Here is a 25,688-nt window from a genome sequence, read left to right as displayed (position 1 = left end):
CTTAGTAAGTGTTGATTGTTTGTCTTTGTCATCGTTTTGTAGAACTGTAATACGCGATATTTGTACAAAGAACTTAGTTTTAAAATCTCATACTTATCAAAAAGGAACTCTGCATGATCAGTGTAGGACAGACCAGCAACTATACGCAAGACTCTTTTTTGAATCATATTAATCTGATTTTCGTTCGACGTTCGCAACAGGGGAACAAGATACGGGGTTCAAACCCTGTGATCTTACTTTCACATATACATACTACAAAATCAGCTTAGGACATCTTTAATATTATCGGTATATCCAATGATTTTAAGCCCCGAAGGTGATGAAATTGGCCACTTGGCCATTTCGATGCCGTTTTGGAGGCGATTTTGTCAAACGCGACCTCTCAGGGTGCAACAGGGGAACAAGGTGCGGGGTTCAAACCCCGTGATCTTACTTTCACATATACATATTACAAAAGTAACGTAGGACATCTTTAATATTATTTTTATATCAAATGATATTAAGCCCCGAAGTTGACGAAATTGGCCATTTGGCCATTTTGAGTGTCGTTTTGGAAGCGATTTTGTCAAACGCGACCTCTCAGGGTGCAACAGGGGATCAAGGTACGAGGTTCAAACCCCGTGGTCTTACTTTCACATATACATATTACAAAATTAGTTTAGGACATCTTTAATATTATTTTTATATCAAATGATATTTAGCCCCGAAGTTGACGAAATTGGCCATTTGGCCATTTCGAGTGCCGTTTTGGAAGCAATTTTGTCAAACCCGACCTCTCAGGATGCAACAGGGGATCAAGACACGGGGTTCAAACCCTATGATCTTACTTTCACATATACATACTACAAAATCAGCGTAGGACATCTTTAATATTAATGTTATATCCAATGATATTAAGCCCCGAAGGTGATGAAATTAGCCACTTGGCCATTTCAATGTCGTTTTGGAAGTGATTTTGTCAAACGCGACCTCTCAGGGTGCAACAGGGGAACAAGGTGCGGGGTTCAAACCCCGTGATCTTACTTTCACATATACATATTACAAAAGCAACGTAGGACATCTTTAATATTATTTTTATATCAAATGATATTTAGCCCCGAAGTTGACGAAATTGGCCAGTTGGCCATTTCGAGTGCCGGTTTGGAAGCGACTTTGTCAAACCCGACCTCTCAGGGTGCAACAGGGGATCAAGACACGGGGTTCAAACCCTATGATCTTACTTTCACATATACATACTACAAAATCAGCGTAGGACATCTTTAATATTATTGTTATATCCAATGATATTAAGCCCCGAAGGTGATGAAATTAGCCACTTGGCCATTTCGATGCCGTTTTGGAAGTGATTTTGTCAAACGCGACCTCTCAGGGTGCAACAGGGGAACAAAGTGCGGGGTTCAAACCTCGTGATCTTACTTTTACATATACATACTACAAAAGTAACGTATGACATCTTTAATATTGTTTTTATATCAAATGATATTAAGCCCCGAAGTTGACGAAATTGGCCATTTGGCCATTTTAAGTGTCGTTTTGGAAGCGATTTTGTCAAACGCGACCTCTCAGGGTGCAACAGGGGAACAAGATACGGGGTTCAAACCCCGTGATATTATTTTCGCATGTGCATACTACAAAATCAGCTTAGGACGCTTTTTGCGTAGCGAGCGTCGTTTTGGAAGCGATTTCTTCAAACGCGACCTGTCCATGTACGCAATGGCACCAGGATTAAAGGGGCTTCGCACGTTTTAAAGGGCTCAATCTGCTGCCGAACGTTGTGGTAGCCTCTGTTACAATCCCAGTACAAGCCGTTCATAGTATCTTTTTGACACTATGATACATATCATTTGAGTCATTGTAAAGGGCCCTGCTGCCGCCTTTTCCAAATTTTGCGGGGGTTTCCGGTGCAACCACGGGAGAGGGGCATAACATAAGCCGTCGTGTCTTTATATGTGTGTAAAACGTCTGCCACCATGATTAAAGGGGGTTTTGTCCCTTTTAAAGGGCTCTGCTGCCGCATTTTCCGTATTTTGCGGTAGTCTCTGTTACAATCCCAGTAGAAGGGCATAGCACAAACCATTGATGACATGTCATCAGCAGCATGATACAAGGGGTCTCGCCCGTTCTGAAGGGCTATGCTGCATCGTTTCCCGATATTTGCGGTCGCCTTTGTTATGATTTCGGTAGAATGACATAGTATAAGTTGTTGATAATATGTCTTTGGCAGCATGACACAAGGGATTTTGCTCGTTTCAGAGGGCTCTGCCACGTTTTCAGAATTTGGCGATCGCCTGCGTTATAACTCCCGTTTTAAAAGGCCTTGCTGCCGCCGTATCTAAATTTTGCGGTCCCCTCGCAATTCCGGTAGAAAGGCATAGCATAAGCCGTCATGGAAATGCCTTTGGTACCATGGTACAAGGGGTTCCGTACGTTTTAAAGGTCTCTGCTGCTGCCTTTTCCGAATTTTGTGGTCGCTTCTGTTGCGATCCCTGTAGAAGAGCATCATAAGCCGTTGATAATACCTGGTTGGAACCATGGAGGTCTCGCCCGTTCTAAAGGGCTCCGCTGCGGTCTTTTACGGATTTTGCGGTCGCCTCCGTTACAATCCCAGTGGGAAGGGCAATAGCATAAGCCGTTTCGAATATGCCTTTGGCACCATGATACAAAGGATTTAGCCCGTTTTAGAGGGCTCTGCCGGCGCCTTTTCCAAATTTTGCTGTCACCACTGTTAAAATCCCAGTACAAGGGCCTAGTATAAGTCGTTGATAATGGCTTCGCTATGCAGAATACACCAGTGACTCTTTGTGGTGTATTCCTTGGTTGCCCCTGCCATCATCGTGGTTGCAGAAAGGTTACTTTTTACTTTTCTCAACGAAGTTCGCAAGTGATGCAATGTTTCAGAGCGATAGTGTGGGTCATTTCTTGCAGGTCGACGTGTAAGTGAATCATGGACTTCTTTATGCGTGCTGCACTTCGAGAAAAATTGGTTGATTACCATGACCAGTGAAATTCAGACGGCTTCGTAACGGATATGTATTTTCATCTATGATGTCTTTTCCTCAGACTTTAGCACCAGTGCTCGTAGGTGTCTGTTGCCGTGTAAATGTTCGGACTGCCGGCGATTTGCCGTGCAAATTCACTTTTGTGCCCCGTAGCTTGGCAAGTTTTTTTCCTTGACATATCGTCGCGGCTCTCTCATGCTGAATTTAAACGGAAGGTATCAGCTTTTAGTCCGTTGCGCAACTCGTATCAGCAGCGTAGAGGAACGACAATTTCTTTTTTGTCATTGTTGTTGCGGCTTGCACTATCATCAATGCGCATAGAGGCCAAGATGCGGTACCCGGCGTGATAAGATGTCTGCGTGATTTCGAGTGGAGCGAACCATAGGGTCGTATATCTATATGGATATCTATGGGTAGATGTATTGGTGGCCAAGCTGTATCGGGAAATCTCATGAATTACAGGGGAGTGGTTGGAAAAATTCAGGGGGAGTGTACACATCCCTGTGCGGGGTGGGGGTAATGACCCTGGAAAGGACCGCAATTATAGCAAAGTACCTTAGCGTAAACAGCTGAGCGGTATAGTTATTAGGCATTCGCATATACAATTCGTCAATGAAAAACTTCACTTGACACACCAACATAAACAAATGAGCTTCTTATCCAAATGAGACATTGAAAATTTGAAAGGCGTTTCAAGTTCTTCGTACATAGTTCTTCACGAACGATTATCCCAACGTTCAGGAGCACTGAAATTGTCGGTTTACACACTGTATTGTTGATTGTGCTTGCATTTTCAACGTGAAAAAGAAAAAAAATCAGGGAAAGAGAACTAATTAAAAATTTTCACACAATGACCGTCGCACATAACTACTCCATCTATTTTTTTTTTTTTTCTCTGTGCCTCTCTGTGCTCCGTATATAGTTTTTCGCGCAAGATATCCGGAGAGGCTGCTGCTATGCCGTAAGCCCATAAACTTAGTGTAATAATTAAGATGATGTCATTTTCTGCACTTGTCTCCACTATTACTTCTCAATTATCATATCACTTACAGTGTAGTTTATCAAAACGCACGTTCAGACCAAATCGCTATAACTACTTGTTGAGGCTCATGAGTCACAAGAGCTGTTCGAATGTGAATGTACTTCCTAACGCCGACAGGAACAGCACTACATCGAGCAAGGGTAAAAACAATGCCTGAAAACCTGGTTTCATTCCCAATTCTTCATTATTGGTGTGTGCGTGTGTGTGTGCGGGGGGGGGGGGGGGGCAGCTTTATTCTATTTAGTGATCAAGAGCCCTCGGGACACAGAATAGCTGACTGCAAGCCATGCACATGCGGCCCGCGTGTGTGAACGCCCTGATTGCCCTGATCTAAGCATTGCTTCATCTTAAGCGGGAAGTAAAGAATGTACTCGAGGGCGCGTAGCACTTGTTTAGCGTTATCTGCAAAACTGGTATTTAGTTCTGCTCCAAGATCTCTGGTCCAACGAGGTCGCGTTTGATCATATCGTTGCCACTGGGAGACGCCACCACTCGCATCCCCACAGCACTCGCAGACGCCAAATTGTCCATATCTTCCATTTCATTTAGTAATAACTCTGGATATAAACGTGATATCGAAGATGTCATCACTTAGTTTCGTAGTCTGTATATCCATGCTTAATAGCTACGAGTCCGCGGCCCATACCTGTTTCCCTTGCTAGAGCCTGCGAAGTAGCGTTTGGTCAAATCATTCATTTTCAATCGACCAAAGAACAAACAGGAGACACGGTCACACACAAGTCGCTCTGTTGTGGTTTCGTGTTTGTTCTTTGGTCGCTTGTGGATTTACACTAACCAGCCCAATATATATACTTCAGACATTTTTCCAAATCGTCGCCCAAGTGGCACTCACGGGCGCCAGTTTGTCAGTTTTCTCTATTTGAGCTCGTGATAACTCTTGATACCAATTTGATACTGACGGTATTATCATAAAATTACGTAGTCTGTGTATCGTCTGCGGACCGTAGCTGGTGTCCTTGTTGCACTCTTAGAGCTCGCATTTAGTCAATTTGTCGTCCAGAAGGCTATCACAGGCGCCAACCTGGCAATTTCATCCGGCAATCTCCCGATATCTGGAAAGTCTCATACTCGCTCCCACAGTTATACAATACGTCTTATTCTTTATCTTACGCGAATGCTCCCGGGCGTGTTATCGGTGTTGTTATCAGGTCGGGGCGCGAAAAGGGAATTGTTCGCCTCAGATATGTCCTCCTCTCCCTGCCCAGATCTGTTCCTCCTCACGTACTCACACACCAGCCTGTAAACTTAGCTTCCTTGCGTAGTCCTATGCTATCAGGTCAAGCCGGGTTTCAGAGGGGGTGTCCCTGAATGCTGCTCTTGCAATAATTATACCTGGATATTACATAGCCGCAATGAAAGTCTATGACTGAAAACGGTAAACGGCGGCAGCAGTCAGGAATAATTATTTCAGGGCTTCATATTTTAAGAATTAGCTAGTTCTGGAGTACAAAAGATAATACAGCCGCCTGCATATCGCCGGCAGACGGAATAGCGCTGCCAGTCGGGGACATTTCTTTCGGGGACACCTTTTCCGGGGACTTTTCTTGGGCTGGCAAGTTTTTGCCGTAGCCATCTTCTTGCTGCTATGCGTACGATACAACAGCAGTTTGCGATTTTTAGTAGAATTAGATTCCGTTCGAGTAGAGATCGATTTCGGAAAAAAAGAAAAACTCTTTGACGCGTCCTACCCGTTGCGAACCGTTAGGGTATCATCTCATATGGCCCAAGTGTGCATAAGGCCCAAGTGATCAGGACGCCCAAATGTTCATAAGACCCTAAAAAATTTGGGCCTTTTCAGCATTTGGGTCAAATGAGAAGGGCAGGGTAAGGTGTCCAGAAGGCCGAAATGCCCAGAAGGCCAAAATATTCATATGGCCCGAATGGTCATATGGCCCGAAAACCAGGAGGGAAGACTAGGAGTGACCTAGATACTGTATTTTCTTTGCACATATGCGCAATATTAATTAAATGCTAAATGCGACAGAGGAGAAAAAGGTAACTGAACTAAAAATATTAATATAAGTACTTAAATGAAGAACCAAATTTTCAAACAAATAAGATATAAATGTGACAAAAAGTAAAATACAAATAAATATTGAAGCCTTACAGCGTTCAATATTTCGCTCGGTACAGATTGGTAAGCTCTGTGCCTAATATATTTATTGAACAACTGATTCGTTTGCCGCATTAAAAGCTTTTCAACTTTCGCTTGAATACTGCTATGACGCACAATATGTAGCGCTTTTTCTGCGAAGGTATCCAAGCCGGGCACGGTAGTAGCGTAGCCAGAAAAAAATATTTCTGGAGGGGTTCAGGAGGAAATTTGCATAGGAGAGAAGTGTTTACTCCTCGTTTCTCTCTTCCAGATGCGCTACCAAAGGTACGATTTCGGGAATGGTCTGAACGTCGCAAACCACGCCTACGCATGGGACCGTTTTTTCCGCTCTAACCCATCGGTGCAATTTTTTCCGAGACCATTTGTTCCGTCACCAAATTTTCCGGGGCCATTTTTCCGGGGCCGTTCGACCAAATGGCGCTCTATCAAATAGGCAGACACCTTCGAATTGATTCTGTAACTGAACTCTTTGGAGACTACATTTCACAAAGCGGAAGAAGCGCATTGTTTGTGTTCACGTGAGATGCGCGTTGCAGAAGGAGCATATTCCACTGAGTGACCGAGCGCAATTGTCCAAAATGGGCACTGCTTGATGAACATAATAAATCTCAGTCCCGAGCAAAATACCAAGCCGTAGCGATTCTCGGCAAAGTGTCGAATTCCTGCGTGGTCACACCTGAAAAGCGATTTTACAGAAAAATATTTCTCGCATATAACTCGCACTGATAAAAGTACCGCATTTTTCTGTGTACAAGCTCCGTTATATATAAAGAAAGTTCTCTGAAGAAGTCCTGCGCAGGATGATGACGCGCATATGATGACATTAGATGACGCGCAGGACTTCTTCAGAGAACTTCTTTCAATGTATAACGGCGCTTATACACGAAAAAATGCGGTCGAAAAAATACACTGTTAGTCTTCCTTTCTAGTTTTCGGGCCATATGACCATTTGGGCCTTCTGGGCGTTAGGGCCTTCTGGACACCTTATCCTGTCCTGCTCATTTGACCCAAATGCGCAAAAGGCCCAATTTTTTTTTCGGGTCTTGTGAACATTTGGACGTTTTGGTCACTTGGGCCTTATGCACACTCGGGCCATATGAGATATAACCATCAGTTAGGCATACTGGGCGAGAGCGGCCGCGTGTTGTAGCATTCCGACGGTAGGAGCTAGAGTGGCGCTCTAGTCGCCCTCCTCAAACTTTAGCGCAACAGCCCTATGGGCATCGTGCACCAGCTGGAGGACGCTGCGGTCGCTTGATCGACAGCGCCACCCGTGGCGATTTCGCGCGTAAGTGTCTGGTACTGACACCGCATCGGCGCCTTCGCGTATGTAGCTTTGGTGCTTTCGGGTGGTTTCCCGAATTTTATATGTCGGCTTTGAGGCTTTGGCTATAGTGGCATCACTCTACTCTAGCCTCATTAACCCGTGAGACTACTTGTGTGGAAGTGGTTTGTAGAAAGGGCATCTGCTTCGCAATACGAAACACGTAAAATGTATGCGAGGAGGAAGCTTTTTGCACGTGGAACATTACTTGTCTATGCACAATGTGTGACACAGTGTGTAGCACAGACAAGCATGTAGTATTTGTGGCCTGTATCTACGTGAAGTGCATATTTATCCGGAAGGGACTACCAATTATTGACTACACATCGGGGATTAGCTACGTCCGCTATTAGGACGGAAATCGCTGAAAAATTCATATGAATAATACAGTCAACAACAAATTGGAATATACATTATGAAGATAGCGAAAAAAAAACGTTTTCGGTTTCTTTCTCATGCATAATTCGTTAGCGTGATGATGCACTGCGAGGTAAATTTCTTAGTCAACTTGTTCCCAATCTTGCATCGCTCAAAGCAGGGGATGCCCTTTTAGCCCTTTGTGCCTGCATTGGACGCACGGTCATAGTAATAAAAACCAATCAGTCAATCAAGATTGTTTCAGGATATAAACAAGGCGTGTTCTTTGTTGGAAACCGGATATGTAATGATAATAATAACGTTTTATTAGTGCTAAAGAACGGCCACAGCGGGCGTGCACATCAGACACATTGTCGCTAATTGCAACACAGAAGCAGCCAACACTATCATGCAAAAGAAAAACACGACATTAAACTATGCTAAAAATAAAACAAAAATCGACAAGAGTTAAGAAGAAACAGACAATTGCTGTTCGACAACGCGTTTCCTTTTGTGTGTGTGCGTGTGGACGAATAGGAAGGAGCAAAGCAAATTTGTAAACCGAGATCGCAAGATTTAGCAAAGATAATAAGATCATAGGGACAGAATGCACCTACATAAAATGATGACGAGTTGCGAAACGCAGCTCGGGGAGGACAAATAATTCCCATATTCCCCTGTGTTCGCATGCTAGCTGCATATTGAAGGAAGACCAGGTCCAAAAGCAGTCTTCGCCGACACGCCGTAAAATTAGAGTCCGAGTAAAAGAGATAAATACTGTACGGCTACCACTATGTTCATTGGTCATTCATTGGTGTATTTCGCAACTTTTTCACGCCAGCTGCTGTGCTATAAGTCCGCATCGTGATGCTCAACTGCTCACTGACAAATATACTAAATGCAAAGAATGAGTTCTAAGTTAGAAACAACAGACTGAGCAAGAAGTTGGATGGATTGCTGTGAAAGCGTGCTCTTAAATATGTGACCGGCAGGAACCGGCGGGACGATACAGCGAGAAGGACGAAAACTTTACGGCAAGTTGCCTTCTTCATACTAACTTGGTTGTCATGGCAGATTACCACATAAAATTGGTTTCCATTTTATCTTCTCCTTTGACTTTCTATGCTGGCAGCTTCAAATTAATCGCTCTTTTCGAACGCCGAAACTAGCACAGCACTGCTAGGCGCTGCTGGCTGGTACAGGTCCCGACAAAAGTTTACGGAACACGCGAACACGCGAGCGGTGTATTTTTTCCTTGGTACGACACCCTAGCGGCAAGCGGAAGCTGGCGAAATCAGGCCAGTTCACTGCCTCAGAGGGGTGGACGACTGCGCTCTTAGCGACACACAGCGGTAGTTTCGGTATGATTACTGTTGTATGTGCCCGCGAAGCGAGTTGAATTTAACTGTTGTGCTCGTCAACAACCCGTGACTAACGTCAGCTGCTTATCAATCAATCAATTATCAATTCAGCGTCAATTGTTTATCAGCTCGTCACGCGTCGTTCATAATAAAGCAACTGTTTACAAGATATATTTCTTTCTCTTGTCTACATATCAGAGCTTTCCAATAATAGCAATACACCGTAAAGTGTTGCCACCATGATTCATTCTTGTTATCACGATGATAGCGGCGCGCTCGCTGTCTCAACAATCGTTGAATCACGTGTTGTTGGCGAGCACAACAGTAAAATCGAACTCACTTCGCGTGCACATGCAACAGTAATCATACCGAAACTACCGCCGTGTGTCGCTAAGAGCGCAGTCGTCCACCCCTCTGAGGCAGTGAACTGGCCTGATTTCGCCAGCTTCCGCTTGCCGCTAGGGTGTCGTACCGAGGAGAAAATACACCGCTCGCGTGTTCCGTAAACTTTTGTCGGGACCTGTACCAGGGCATTACGCCGCGTTTCCCCCCGCTGCCGTCGACAGAAAAAGCTAGCGCATACCCCGTTTTTGTTTCTTTGTCGTTTCGCGGGACAATGCGTCATTATGGGCTGTTTCCCTCTGCGTTTTTTTTTTTTCTCTCTCTGTTTCATACCCCCTTTTTGCCTTCACTGCGTCATGCGACACGTGTTGTTACAAAAGGAATTTGATGAAATGCCATGCCCGTGCCGTTTTTGTGCGTGTGTTTAGATTATGCCGACAGAAGACTCTGGTTCTTTTCCCCCTTTTACTGAACATGCTGCCACACATGTTGTTACAGAAGGACTTTGACGAGACGCCCAGGCCGTTTTTGTGTGTATGTTTGGTAATGCTAGCTAATGACGAAAGAAGACTACTTTTTTTATGGTTTCTTTCATTAAACTTTTGGTGGCACCGTACCGCTGTCAATCGACTGGGCGCGCATCATCTTTCTATGTGAAACCAGGAGACGCATGCAACTGACCACAGCAGGCTGCGAAATTAATGCACATGACATTTACCGTGTATTCACACGAGCGACATGTCAGTGGAATATTCTAGTGGAAGCAAAAGCAAAAAAACTTCTTACGGCGCAGAAGTTCCCCGTGTCTTGTGTTGAGCATTCACACGGCGGTAGAATTTTGAGAGTGGCGATACTGCCACCTAGCGGACGATACGTGAGCAGACGACAAGCGAGCAGACGACACTCCAAACGCTTCAAGCGCTGTGAATGACACAACCACTGTTGGCGAAATAATGAACAGTACAAAAAGGAAACTGCTATGTCTTGCGCTACTTATTGATGATCTAGATGAAAACGATAGCTCAAAGAAAAAGAAAACGTGGACAAGGGAGTGGTTGTACCCCAAACACAGGGGGATACAACAACAACTTATCCCCGAGCTAGAGCTGACCGATCCAAATGCATATCGCTGCGTGTTACGTATGGACACCGCTTCGTTTGAAGAGCTGTTACGTATTGTACGGCCAGATCTCCAGAAGCAGGACACAGTCATGCGAAGCGCAATTTCACCGTACGACAAACTTAGTGTAACACTAAGATATCTCGCTACAGGTACTATATCTGCTTTGTCTATTCTGACTAGCGTACCATTCGCCAACGAAAGTGGCAAACAATAAGACAATGTTTTGTGTGGTCAATTCACATTATCAAAAAATGCGCTTACTGCGAATGTCACGGCAAACGAAAAGAGATCCGCATCCAAGTACTAAAGCGGAACTCTTTAATTGGGAGGGGGGTGATGCAGATTACACATCAGATGAGCCATCCATTCATGGCAGTGCTTGTTTTATAGCATACAGCACTGTTCCCTATACTGTAAAGACGATATACAGCCCCATTAAAAAATAAAGAATATTTGGAAGCGCATGCAGCTACAGCTTCACGCAAAAGTACAAAACAAAGTTTATTTATTCAGCGTAGAAGGATGCCCACCAATATCACAACATATGACATTGCAACAGTACTTACAATGAACACGAGGTGCTCCATTTCTCCCCACAGGAGACAGCCAAAAGTCACTGAGCTTTCAGGCAAGAATGGGTCACAGCACTACTAACAACATGATATGGTGTACATGTACTGCAATCTGCAAACACCTCTCTGGTCTTATAGAACTGCCAAACACAGAAGCAGCATGGAAGCAGAAATATCAGGACTTCAGCATGAATTGGCAGTTTCCCAACTGTATAGGAGCAATGGACGGTAAACATGTAAAGATTGTTAAGCCGAAGAAGTCTGGTTCAGTGTTTTTCAATTATAAGAAGACACACAGCATTGTACTGTTTGCAGTCGTAGATGCCAGGTACAAGTTCATGTATGTCGATGCAAGTGCCCCAGGCTCTTCAAGTGATGGTGGTATCTGGTCTCGTACACCTCTACAAACTCTGTTGACAACTGGTAAGCTAGGGCTACCAAAATCAATACAGCTACCAAACAGCTCATTGCTAGTACCACCAGTGTTTCTTGGTGACAACGCTTTCCCTCTCAGTGAGAACATAATGAAGCCTTACCCTGGAAGTCATCTCTCCCCCGAAGAAGATGCATTTAATAAGAGACTTTCACGGGCCAGAAATGTAGTAGAAAGTGCATTCGGCATACTTGCGAACCGCTTCCGTATCTATCACACTACAATTTACGCGGAACCAAGACATGTCAAACTACTTGTAGAGACAACATGCATACTCCACAACTATCTACGGCAGCATGCAGAGGAGAGCGGGGTCACGGAGCAGATTCCACTGTCTGGTCCCATGAGTGATCTTGAACCAATACGGGCCCGCCACTCACTGATGGCTGCACATGTAAGGGACACACTCAAGGACTATTTCAGTCGCCAAGGAAGACTGCCTGAGCAAAATTAGCCACAGTGGATCATCCAGATACCCCCTACAGCCCCAAACTTTTTACCTGTGTGCCCCTACAGTAGTGGCCCATTCAGCTTTAGCCTTAGGCACATGTCGGTAAAGGGTACATGAAGTCATAGATTGAGAAGTTACCTGTCAAAAAGAACTTGTTATAAGTTACCGTGTGCAAAATGTAACGAAGTTAATAACGAAGTTCTTCGGCGTGAAATCTAACTCGCAGTTACTGAGTTACTTAAAAAAAATAACTTAGTTACGGTAACAAGTTACCTGTAACGAGTTACCTCAAACTCTGCATTAAGTTCTTGTAATGTAACTGTAATAATGTCCCCACCCCATCAAATTTTTAGCGGCAATCCCCGTGCTTGAGATACTTGATAAACCACTGATTACTGCATACACTGTCCAATGTAGCACATTCAATGTTTGTTGTGACATTTTTACTCAGTTGAATAATCAATGCACGCAAATAAATGACGCCAAGAAATTGTGCACTGCTCTGCTTTATTGACGTGGCCCCAGGAGAGGGTTGCTAAGAATAATAACAAAAGCAACACAAATGTTGAAAACAGACCAAAATCAAGGAGACATATTCACAACAAATATATTACACCGGCTCACATAACACAATAAAAGCGAAAATATAAGGACATTTCGACACCTATATGGGCGTCCTCATCAGCTCGGATACACACAAGAATTCTCGTGTGAATCCCAGCTGATGAGGACGCCCGTATAGGCGTCGAAATGTCCTTATATTTCTGCGTTTATTTTGTTATGTGAGCCGGTGTAATATATTTGTTGTGAACGCAAATGTATTTTTGAATGATACCTGGGCATCAAGATTGGTGGTTCATGTCTTGTGTACTTTATTGCTCGAACAGGAATGTGTGCAACCTGCGTTGACTGTTTTATGCAGTAGCAAGAAAACACAAAGCATATGTTCATGCATGTATATTTAGCTACCTATCTTACCATACCCTAGACGCCGCTGGGCCTATTCTAGGAACTTACCTTGCAGGAACAAATATCGGTCATACGAAACATATCCCCCCCCCCCACCCACATGCGTGCTTACAACCAGTGTCTTTGGATATAGACAGAGAGAGAGAGAGGGTGAGCTCAAAGGATTATCAAACGGCCACGAAGTTTTACAGAAGTTCAAAAAAAGACGTGGAAACAGATTTTAGGGAAGTTACAAACACTAGTTTATTACATAGGGAGACGTTAAAAAGGGCAAGGGGTCGACGTTTCGACAGTGGCACTGTCTTCGTCAGGACAAAAGATGCGTAGCGTTGTCCTGACGAAGACAGTGCCACTGTCGAAACGTCGACCCCTTGCCCTTTTTAACGTCTCCCTATGTAATAAACTAGTGTTTGTAACTTCCCTAAAATCTGTTTCCACGTCTTTTTTTGAACTTCTATATATATATAGATATACACATGCTAGTGCAGCAAAGCACCTGTGGCTATGAGCAGTGTACAGAAATGGACAGATTGGGAACAGCAGGAAGGATTGTGGGGGGGGGGGGGGGCAAGGGGGTTGGTATGGGCGTCCTGAGCGACGTGACTAAATGTACTATGAAGATTTAGTGTATGTGAAAGATGGTAAAGGATGCAAAATATTCCACACAAAATGGGAATGCGTGGTGGTCACTGTGTCCACTAGGTCAAATTTAAGCTACTGGAGAGTTTGGATTAGATGTCTGTACAAAACAATGTTTGCTGAAGCACTCACACACTTAGGTACTGATGAATGACGAAGAAAAATATGGCACATTGCATCATGAGGACAGTAGGTGGCCCTGAAAAGGAAAAAGGATGCAAGAACTGTCAGCAGTAAATAAGCTTAATCTGCAAATGACCTACACTTTATATCAAAGCACTCGATGTTGCCTAGATTCTATGACATATTTTTACTATCATGCAGAATAGAAATTGCAGTCTGTTCCTTCAAACACGAGCCTCGTGGTTGGAAAAGTAGATAATGTAGCAAATGATTTGTCGTCATGTCGTCAAGTGGCATGTATGGCTGGCTCATAATAATTTTGGTAACTTTCCTTCATCATGCAATGTTTACACACCTTTTCTGCACTATGGCTGACCTGAAATGCATCACGTTAACATTTGTTTTGTCCTGTTAATTCATTAACGCAGCTTAGAACCTGTACCTTAAGTGATGTGCTTCACATAATGTTCATAATACTTTAATGAATTTTGTGCAGCAAGTTCCATGACTAATGTCGATTACGCGTCGTATGTTATATGGATGTTGCTGGAAAGGGGGCCTTCTGCTATGTTTCTTTCACAATAAATAATAACAACAACAACATTTAGCTGTCACAGGAAAAGCCCTTGCATGTGAAGACCATTACTACAGGAATACCTCAGGTGAGCAGCCACTTTATGATTCGTCACTGGACATCAACTGTTCGAACTGGCTGACAGACTCCAGCACCTTAAGCTGGAATGCGGAGTAGCAGGAAGAGGGAAGTCGCCTCATTTTGCACTCAACAAGCTTGCCGAAAGCTTCACACTCATCAGCAGGCTTTGAAAGTGCGTCCGCTATTTTGGAAAGGGCAGCTAGCCTGTCAGATGGAGTGTTATGTTGTGCCCTCTGTTGCGAATGCCTACGGCGGCCTGATATTGTGGGCACTGCTGCAGTGCTCGCTGTTGGTGTTTGCTGCACATCTGGTTCTATCTCTGTGTGATAGCTGTCCCTGCTGGGTGAGTGCTCTGGCGATGCATTTGCAATTGATAGAAGAATTTCGCTGGCATTTGTTGTACAGGACTCGACCTGGAATTTTCGGAAAAAAGCGTAGGTGCTTATCGTATTTACTTTCTTACGTCGCCCTCCATCGGAGATCAACATTGAAGAATCACGTGAAAATTAAGGTGGGCACAAATGCAGGTGCGCGCAGACGTATAAAACGAAAGTATAGGAAGAACGTACGATACGAAGCATTGTACTCTCAGGACTTACGCGATGGAGTCCCATCCCCAAGACTGAGTTGTCTTGCACTGCAGGACATCTTGTGTCGAGGAACGTAAGAGCAGAGAAGAATCTCCACTTCCCAATATACTTTGGAGGCTGGCCGCTTTCTACGACAAGTCTTCTCCGTTTTTCATCTTGGTATTGCTTCTTCTTGATGGTGAACACTTTCTTTAGGATATGTAAAAGAACGCAACCACGTATCGTCAAACATTTACGACATCCTCGGTGTAATACTAGCGAGCAAAATTAAACGGTAAAACAGATAATTGACGCCCTCAGGACCACCAAAAATCATATGACCAAGCAATATACTTATCTGCAGTGATGTTGCCGCCGTGGTTTGCCTGTAGCTGGGTAGCCAGGGTTCGCCAGATTTCATTTTTCAGTGCCACGTTCCTATAGTCTGGATGATCCAGCTTCCACAGACAGAGATAAGCTTCGATCACCGCGAGCAGATCAAAACAAACTGCGTCGTTGATCCCACCGTCTTGCGACGCCATCTTTTTCTGTCGTCTGCCACCACTTCCAAGGAGGAACATCTTGTAGCGGCGCAGCAGCATATTCCCCAAGGTTACCAGTACACGAGGAGACATGACGTTGGAGGCTCGCACTCGCGCAGCAACAGAAAGCTGTGACGTGTTTCGCATCTTCTCGTGGAGTACGCGGACAAATGTCGCTCGTGTGAATACACGGTTATTGCAAGGAACTGCATGGACAGGCTTTTGTTGGCGATGACAACAGTACATGTGGTCGAGGGCGGTCCTCTGAAACGCGTGCCGTAATGCCACGGTAGTGGAGTACGCTGTTGTTTTTATATGCTGTAGCATATCATGATGCGTGCTCATGCAAAATGACATCCGACTGTCATTTTATAGGATTAATGGTTCCGGAAAATTTCATCGAACGTCGTTTGGTCGAAAGCCGTTTGATCGTACGCGGGACATTTGGTCAAAAGCAGTTTGGCAGCGGTCGTTTGATCGATTTTTTATTGGTTCGCTCGTAGCGTTGATGTAACAAAAAACAAGAAGAAAAACAAAAGAAAGCGTCAGTCCTAGATGCTGTTATCTTAAGGAATATTTAACTCTGTGTAATACGGCTACCTAATGGCCTGACATTCCTTTCTTTCGACTGTGTGGGACGGAATGTTCAAGAACATTGCGGGCATATACGCCATTGCAAGTCACCAGTTCAGACCGGAAACGATGGACTACAATTCGCTACGCTGCCAAGGTCTAGAAGCTGAAGAGATACTGAAACAAAGAAAGCGCCGGTTCCGCGTTTTGACCCCTCTTTTCTCCTGGAGGAGGAAGAGGAGTGTCGTTGGGAGGAACCCGAGAGGTCTGCCTGCCTGATTAGGCGGCATGTTTCTCGGGAAGGGAAAGGTGGTGGAGAGGAGGAGAGGAAAGGGTGAAGTGGAAGACCGAGCGGAATCCGCTCGGGGGGAGGATAGCTGCGTCCATGGGCCGACTTCAGGGGAACTGTGCCGGCATACGCCTATTACACATCTGAGGGAAACCCAGGAAAAACCCCATTCGCCCCAAAAACCCCGCGGATTCGAACCGCGGACCTCCCAGTCTCCAAGCGCACGCGTTACCGCTGCGCCACCGGAGCTGGTCTCTTTTCTCCTTGTAGGAGAATAATCCGCATTCACTGAGCGACCCAAAGACGGACTTCACAACACAAAGTTCAGTGACAAAAAGTTCGGGTGTTGTTTCCAATGGAGCCCCCAATAGACGGATTATCTCCGATGAATAGAAGGATTACCCATTGTGTAGGGTACACCACCAGAGGGCGCTACGAGCGACGCCTCACCACTAGGGGCCGCTGCTGTCGCATTCCGCGGATGACGCGGTGAGAGATAGCGGGAGGCATTGGATGGCGGTGCGAAATAGAGCGCCCCCTTGTGCAAGGCTGTGGTGGCGCTGCGGGCGACAGGACAGACGCTCTCGTGGCGGCTCTCCACGGCGTTGTTATGGTCTCGTGACCGCGATACGCGGCGTCGGCGGCAAGAGGGTTTTGGGTCCAGCGTTGTGTACGAGTCTTTGAGCGAGTTTATATTAATCTCACTCCGTTTATTGTTCAACTGATGGTTGTTGTTTGAGAGCTCAATTAGTATGCTGTGAGATTAGGGTGTACGACACGCATATACGGCATACGACGATATAAATAAATACGTATAAACAAAAGGACGTGCACGATAAATTACGCCACATTATTATGGCTTCCCGTGTTGCTACACTTTGCATTATAAAGGCGCTTTCGCGAACCAGTCCGTTCACAAACAGCCGTGTGCATCCCGTCGTGTAGATATTAGACTTGGATACTTTCTTTTTAATTGCCTAATAACGCTTTTGCGACTCGAGCGCGTATATTAGCAGGCTCCAGACTCGCGCAATATTATTTTGGTGATGGTGCATATGTTCAGACAAGAGCGGAGGAAAGTTGTTCCCCTTATTTGCTTTATGTATTTATTCACTTCAGTATATCATTCTCACATACTAGTTTAAATTTAATTAGCGATTAGTAATACTGCAGTATATGCAATATAGCACACTACAGTGCTGTAAGATATATTGTAAGCACCTTGGCTGCAGAATCACTGGGTGGATATCTGTAAAATATTAGTGCCTTCTTTTCTGTGGTGGTCACTGTCACTAATAGTGATTCAGTTAAGTGTTTTGCCAATTCCAATGTAAACAGTCATCTGCTATATTGGAAAGTGAGTGATTATGGTCAAACAAGTCTCAATAAACATGATACCTTCTACAATAATAGAAATTTCAAAAACATGTGGTCTGCCGTATTGTTGCTCATGTTACACCGGTGTGTTCGTGACCCCATACTGGCTCAGATTTTGAGTCGATATCAGTTGTTGCACACTAGATGTCCAGCACGTTGAATATAAAAGCTATGGAAATGTTTGAGAAATTTTAAAAATACCTAGATGAGCATGACAAATGTGCAAGATGGAAGAGCGGTTTGCAACTTGTTGACATGCCGTCTACCTTATTCTTGCTCAGGTTACACCGGTGTGTTCGTGACCCCATACTGGCTCAGATTTTGATTCGATATCAGGTGTTGCACACTAGATGTCCAGCACGTTGAATATAAAAGCTATGGAAATGTTTGAGAAATTTTAAAAATACCTAGATGAGCATGACAAATGTGCAAGATGGAAGAGCGGTTTGCAACTTGTTGACATGCCGTCTACCTTATTCTTGCTCAGGTTACACCGGTGTGTTTGTGACCCCATACTGGCTCAGATTTTGATTCGATATCAGGTGTTGCACACTAGATGTCCAACACCTTGAATATAAAAGATATGGAAATGTTTGAGAAATTTTGAATATACCTAGATGAGCATGACAAATGTGCAAGATGGAACAGCGGTTTGCAACTTGTTGACATGCCGTCTACCTTATTCTTGCTCAGGTTACACCGGTGTGTTCGTGACCCCATACTGGCTCAGATTTTGATTCGATATCAGGTGTTGCACACTAAATGTCCAGCACGTTGAATATAAAAGCTATGGAAATGTTTGAGAAATTTTAAAAATACCTAGATGAGCATGACAAATGTGCAAGATGGAAGAGCGGTTTGCAACTTGTTGACATGCCGTCTACCTTATTCTTGCTCAGGTTACACCGGTGTGTTCGTGACCCCATACTGGCTCAGATTTTGATTCGATATCAGGTGTTGCACACTAGATGTCCATCACATTGAATATAAAAGATATGGAAATGTTTGAGAAATTTTAAAAATACCTAGATGAGCATGACAAATGTGCAAGCTGGAACAGCGGTTTGCAACTTGTTGACATGCCGTCTGCCTTATTCTTGCTCAGGTTACACCGGTGTGTTTGTGACCCCATACTGGCTCAGGTTTTGATTCGATATCAGGTGTTGCACACTAGATGTCCAACACATTGAATATAAAAGATATGGAAATGTTTGAGAAATTTTGAAAATACCTAGATGAGCATGACAAATGTGCAAGATGGAACAGCGGTTTGCAACTTGTTGACATGCCGTCTACCTTATTCTTGCTCAGGTTACACCGGTGTGTTCGTGACCCCATACTGGCTCAGATTTTGATTCGATATCAGGTGTTGCACACTAAATGTCCAGCATGTTGAATATAAAAGCTATGGAAATGTTTGAGAAATTTCAAAAATACCAAGGTGTACATGACCTACTGACATGATCGTTGCAACTGCAATAATCTTCATGCTTTCCTTATTGCAGATGTGTTTGACTGCACATATCTGCATTTGTGTAGTTAAATTATGTTACCAGAGGCAAACCCAAGACCCGTTTTTTTTTTGTTTTTTTTTCTGGGTGTTTGTAGATGGGGAGGATGTGGAAGAACTTGCTTTGAATAGCATGCACTACGTTAACATTTCTTCATACCTTGTCATACCGACATTTAGGAACCACAGATGGTATTGTAGAAGGTATCATGTTTATTGAGACTTGTGTGACCATAATCACTCACTTTCCAATATAGCAGATGACTGTTTACATTGGAATTGCCACAACACTTAACTGAATCACTATTAGTGACAGTGACCACCACAGAAAATAAGGCACTAAAATTTTACAGATATCCACCCAGTGATTCTGCAGCCAAGGCTTACAATATATCTAGGGTTCGTGGTTTTCGGCATTTTCCGAAAAATGCCGGAAAACACCCCCGAGTGATTTTTTTCAGATTCGGAATATTCCGAAAAAATCCGAATTTCTCGTATCTTGACAGCTGCCATTTCTGGAACCACAAAGGGAAATCCCCTTGGAATCTCCCGTTGTCGACTATTTCTCGAGCGTGGCATTATCTTCGGGCTGTGCCCTTGTTTCGTTGTGCTTAAGCGCTTATAGGAGGATGACCTCAGCTTTGGCAGCACACGTACTTAGTGACACACCTATCTTTAATGAATTTACTATTCAGAACCTTTGTGGTCTGTTGTTGTCAAGTTAAAAAGAGATCACGAGTGTACGGAGCTCCCAAACGGTTTCAAAAGCCGATCGCTGATCCCCTGCCCTAGCCTTCTAGTTCATTTTTGTGTTCTTTGTATTCCTCTATCTACTCCGCTTAAGTTACCACTTGGAGAGACCCTTGTTTCCGTTCCTGAGGCACTTCAAGGCACAGCGAGGCACTTCACTGTATGAGGACTTATTCTTATTTGTTCTACGAGATGAATCTCGTATGGATGATATAAAGCGCGAGTTTTTCGAATATGCTGCATGCCCTGCCCCTCAGGTGGATATATCTCCTATTCAATTTCGGACGACCCCTTCCAGCACATGGCCTTTGTTATCGCAGTGCGCCTTAAGCATACTGGCTATTCCTGTTTCTAGCGCTAATGTTGAGCGCGCGTTCTCTAAATGCGTGTTATTAATCGCAAGGAGCGAGCCGCTATGACAGATGCGAGCATGATGATGTACGCTTGCATCTATTACAACAAGAGGTAGTCTCCTTGTTTGCTGGTTTGGCACAGGCAATAAAATACATTGTTAATGAAACCATGAATCGATTCACTTCTTTTCGGTTCGCTGTCACTTCGCGCGCAAAATAGGCTTTCCTTCATGCGAAATAAATAGATGCCCGTATTCGGGCATTTATTTTTTGGGCGGAATATAGATGCCGAAAAAGTCCGATTTATAGTCCTCCATATAAATGCCGATAAACACCCCCCGAATTGGGTTGAAAATAAATGCCGAAAACCACAAACCCTAGTTATTGACTACAAACATTAAGGCTATGGTCTCACTGCCCTCTTAAAAAGAGACAACTTTGTACCAGACCTGTAGCTCTCATTTTCGTCTGTTGGTGGTGAAACTGGTGCCATTCGGAAGCTAGGATTCTTGACTCGGGGGGACCGTCTTCCGATTTTCGGCCAGCCATGCGGTTGCGGCGCCATAAGGCCTGGAACATGCCAATATCTCCGATTATGGGTGGTCTTTGCACGAAACTGGCGCAAAAGGGAGAGCAGATAGCGGCGCACAATTTGTTGCGTTGTGTTGTTCTGTGATAAGTGGAGGGTGGACCGTCTCGCTCTTATTGATATATGACGCCGATAATCCGGAAGCGCCTTCAGAAAAACGTGAAAAAATGCCTTTCTTTGGCTTCCTGTTTCGAGGTGTTCTAATGTCACCACACCAGCCTAGAAGTGGCAGTGGATGGGCAATTATGCGCAAAACAATTGCTGAAAATTTCAGCATGATTGGAACATGGAGGTAAGAAACTAAGGAGAGGGCTATAAGATCGGAGGGCCGTGGGACCCCTCTAGCGGTCGCTCCTGGCAATACCACGCCCATCTAGTTGCCCGGTCACGTGATCCCCACATGTTTCGGTGTTATGGCGGTCTGCGCGAAGGCTTGGAAGTTTATCAAACCTCATCTTCAGCAAACGTCTTACCTTCAAGGAGTCCATTCGCACAATACTTTGACGGTTATGGGTTGTTTCAACATTTGCCGCGTGATAAATCCATGGAGGTAAGAAACTAAGGAGATGCCCTAAGCGCCTCTCCCAATGCAAGCGAGCGTGCTGTGACCCGCGCATGGCATTGTGGTTAGTTGCCCATACACGTGACCCATAAACGTCACGGCAAGACGTCATAAAACATGGCGTCCTCCATGTCCGCGGCGTAGCGGCGTATCTTACCTGAATACAGAGACGAGCTGCGGCCGAATAACTTGTTTCCGCTTTCATAACATCTTTGGAGTTAGAAGTTATCACACCCGTTGAAACACAAGATAGATAATCTCAGTGTGGAAGCAATGGATAACTAAATCGCTAGAAGACGTACGTACGTCATCGTGACATTGCCTGACTTCTCTTCTGTTTTGCTCAACTTTTGCTGTGATTTATCCATGGAGGTAAGAAACTAAGGAGAGGGCTATAAGATCGGAGGGCCGTGGGACCCCTCTAGCGGTCGCTCCTGGCAATACCACGCCCATCTAGTTGCCCGGTCACGTGATCCCCACATGTTTCGGTGTTATGGCGGTCTGCGCGAAGGCTTGGAAGTTTATCAAACCTCATCTTCAGCAAACGTCTTACCTTCAAGGAGTCCATTCGCACAATACTTTGACGGTTATGGGTTGTTTCAACATTTGCCGCGTGATAAATCACAGCAAAAGTTGAGCAAAACAGAAGAGAAGTCAGGCAATGTCACGATGACGTACGTACGTCTTCTAGCGATTTAGTTATCCATTGCTTCCACACTGAGATTATCTATCTTGTGTTTCAACGGGTGTGATAACTTCTAACTCCAAAGATGTTATGAAAGCGGAAACAAGTTATTCGGCCGCAGCTCGTCTCTGTATTCAGGTAAGATACGCCGCTACGCCGCGGACATGGAGGACGCCATGTTTTATGACGTCTTGCCGTGACGTTTATGGGTCACGTGTATGGGCAACTAACCACAATGCCATGCGCGGGTCACAGCACGCTCGCTTGCATTGGGAGAGGCGCTTAGGGCATCTCCTTAGTTTCTTACCTCCATGGATTGGAAGAGCACAGCGCAGGTTATTACGTTCCCAAGCCATTCCGAAACATTCCGACCAAACCGAAACTATACAGGATTTTCGGTGGCCACATCGTGGCAGAGCATGTAACTACCGAGTGATCAACTCCAGTATTCTGTGAAAGGTGGCGCTTGCGTCACTTGTGTTGCATACTGCTCTGGCTGTGCCGCTGTGCTGCGGGACGCATTTATCTACTCCGTTTTGACAGGTGCTGACTGTCGTGTTCTGATTTGAACTGTTGATACTGCGGTAGGCTGCACGTTCACAGTATCGTTGCTGCTGCCGCTTCGTACAAACTGGAAACGCGCGGCAATGACACGGCCGTGCAAGAATCCTCGGAAACCGCGGAGTTGCGGTCGGAAATCAGTCCGCAAGCTGCGTCGGCGGCTGCCGAGAGAGAAACGGTAAGTTGTAACCAAGTGATTGTAACTTTGTACTGGTGCAGTGCGCTTGCTCATATTTATTTGTTATTCTCCGTAGGCAATCCAAGCTGTGGTCTTTGCCCCCTTGTATGGTCTTAGGCATCAGTGGTCTTAGTCTAGTGTCATTGCCTTGACTCTGGGGGCAAGACTGAGAAGCACCTGTATTACGACTCTCCCCCGATTAATTTTTTTTATATAGTCTGAGGTACAGCACAGGAGTGAAGGGGTGAGGATGGACAGCGTTCTCTAGGTTTGGAACTATCTTCTGCTGTGTATCTCACTTCGATATTTCATTTCTGCCCATGAGCATTGCCAAGTTTTTGTGCATTTTGCCTTTTTCAGATTACCACAGTGGTGCCAACTTTCACTTGCGGCTATCCAAGAGCGTACGATGTTATGCGGTTCAGGTCGACCCGGATGTTATCATAAATAATATATGTATTTACCAATTTCTAATGGCTGTGTTCCATCTCCTCTTTTTCTATGTTTGCTACAGTTGCCTCACTGCCTCACCCCGTTGTTTTACCCTCGCCAAGCGAATGGCCACTTCCGCACGATGAACTCAGCATGGGCATGTTCATACAATATCACAATGCCCGTACTAACATACCTGAAATTTGACCCGTACATTCCTTTAGTCTCACCATATGTTCTCGTCTTCTTTTTTTTTTTTTTTTACCTTCTACAACGTCCTGCGGTCTCGTGAAAAATTATCGTATAGATTCTTCTCCCATAAAAGTCTTCTAACACTTTGAATACATTATGCAAGAGCAGGAAATAGACCAACTTGCACGACATTTCCGACCACTGACCTGCTGCAATCGGGTTAGCATGGCACACGGCCAGAAGAGGACAGATGACCGAGACAAATAATGGAAAAGCGCGCTCGTTCACATTCCTTCGGTTCTTGTACCACCTGTCTAATCGTAAAAGAAAATCGTGGGGGAACGCATAAGGCTGTTATTGGAAAGGTGTCTCTTTTGTGCTTCCTTGTTTGTCTTTCTCGCATTCTCGCAACGTGTCCTCGGCCTAACATATTGGCCTTGGCTCATACTCGTTGTTGTGAACGAACTAAAAATCGTAGAACCCTATGTTTGCGCCTAGAGAGCAATACGTGCGTGTAGTGTGCCTGCGGACCAAATCTAGCGGTACAATGAACGACTGTAGCATTTCGTGCAGCACTATCTTCGGTGCGCAAGCAGCCATGGTCTCAAGTGAATATAAAATTGTAATCGGTATCATCAACATAATTATCGTAATGAATCTAATTATCGCAATACGTTTGAACAGTTGCACACCCCGCCGTGCATGCTGAATCATATTCGGTTACTGCAAGTGTCACTGACATCCTGCGTGTAATCCTGTATTCACACGAGTCAGTTTTCTGCCAGCAGCAAGTCGGGAAGGAGTGAGAGGATATCCGAGATAAACAAGGTCACTACGAGTTTGAAGACGCCAGCTCGTTCTCTAGCATTCACACGAGCCATTTTCCCGGCGGCTGTCAGTTTCCCGATCCCTTGTATTCGTGCGTGTAGTTTGTCTGTGTCTAGCGTAAGAAGGATGGATCAATGAAAGAAAAAGCTTATTGCACGTGGACTCCTTGTGGATGATTCAGGGTCCATTCACGTGAGAAACGGGACAAGATATGGGCCAAAGAATAGATTCCGAAGAAGCGCTATGGAATGTAAAACAGCATGAACCCAAATCTCCGTGTGGACAACCCAAACGCCTATCGGAGTATATTGAGAACGGACGTTGTCACATTCGGTTTTATTTTCCACTCATGAAGCGTATCTCGATGCTGAGCACCAATATAGGCGCGACAGCGTGCCGACAAGTGATGGACTGGCGATGAAGCTGTGATGTCGAGCTACGCGTAGTAAATAATTAATTAAATTAAATCAAATTTTATTCTCCTTTCGGTAGGACGAGTAGCTTCGAATTATTATGTTTTTATACATGTATTGGGAAGGTGCAAGCGAACGATTATGTGTAGTCAACGTCTGTACAGCAAAAGAAATATCCGCGTTTATAAAATTCATGCTTTGTATTCCGTGTCTGCATCGCCTCCCGTAGAGAAAAAGCTTCCTATGCAACACTACATTGTAGACATCTATCTATGGATTGCATAATTGTTCCTAAGCTCCTGCGCCGGTAAAACCACGCCCCCTACTTTCGCGGTAAAACCAAGCATTGTTTGCGTTCCAGTTCAGAATTGGCCATAGTACAGTGAATGCCGTTGTATGGGACACGTGCAGAGCAATCCTGATGAAATAAAAAGCAAGCGCGATAAGTATCCGTTGCGTCACCCTCCTTCTGCCGGCTGCAGACGCCGTCGGTCGTCAGAATCTGTGCCGGGAGGACAAGATATCCGGCTGCCTCCGACTGCCGCTGCGGAGATCAGCAAGTGGTGACGTGGCGAAGAGCGCCGGTCACGTGGCACCAGAGAGCAGTGACGTTCTCTGCCGCCTGAGCGTCAGCTGGCAGAAAACTGACTCGTGTGAGTACAGGGTTAGATAAAGCTGTTAGGGGCAACAAGCAGGCTCCTACAAAAGAATTGTCACTGGTAGACAATGAATGTGAACACAGAAAATGCTACGAGCTA

At 44.8% G+C, this 25,688-nt stretch overlaps 1 protein-coding gene and 1 long non-coding RNA gene across 2 annotated transcripts in view; one reads left to right on the top strand and one right to left on the bottom strand.

Annotated features, from left to right (window-relative positions):
• The window catches only part of LOC135392400 (scoloptoxin SSD14-like), a 511,073-nt gene that overhangs the window by 477,030 nt on the left and 8,355 nt on the right, over positions 1-25,688 (bottom strand). The window lies entirely within an intron of this gene.
• On the top strand, positions 22,825-23,500 carry LOC135393104 (uncharacterized). The gene is made up of 3 exons (XR_010422448.1): positions 22,825-23,065; positions 23,142-23,333; positions 23,426-23,500. It is a non-coding gene; the product is annotated as an uncharacterized LOC135393104 (long non-coding RNA).

This window comes from Ornithodoros turicata, chromosome 4, assembly GCF_037126465.1.
Source record: "Ornithodoros turicata isolate Travis chromosome 4, ASM3712646v1, whole genome shotgun sequence".
NCBI lineage: Eukaryota > Metazoa > Arthropoda > Arachnida > Ixodida > Argasidae > Ornithodoros > Ornithodoros turicata.
Note: the sequence above shows the minus strand (reverse complement) of the source record. Positions and strands in the feature narration are given on the sequence as shown.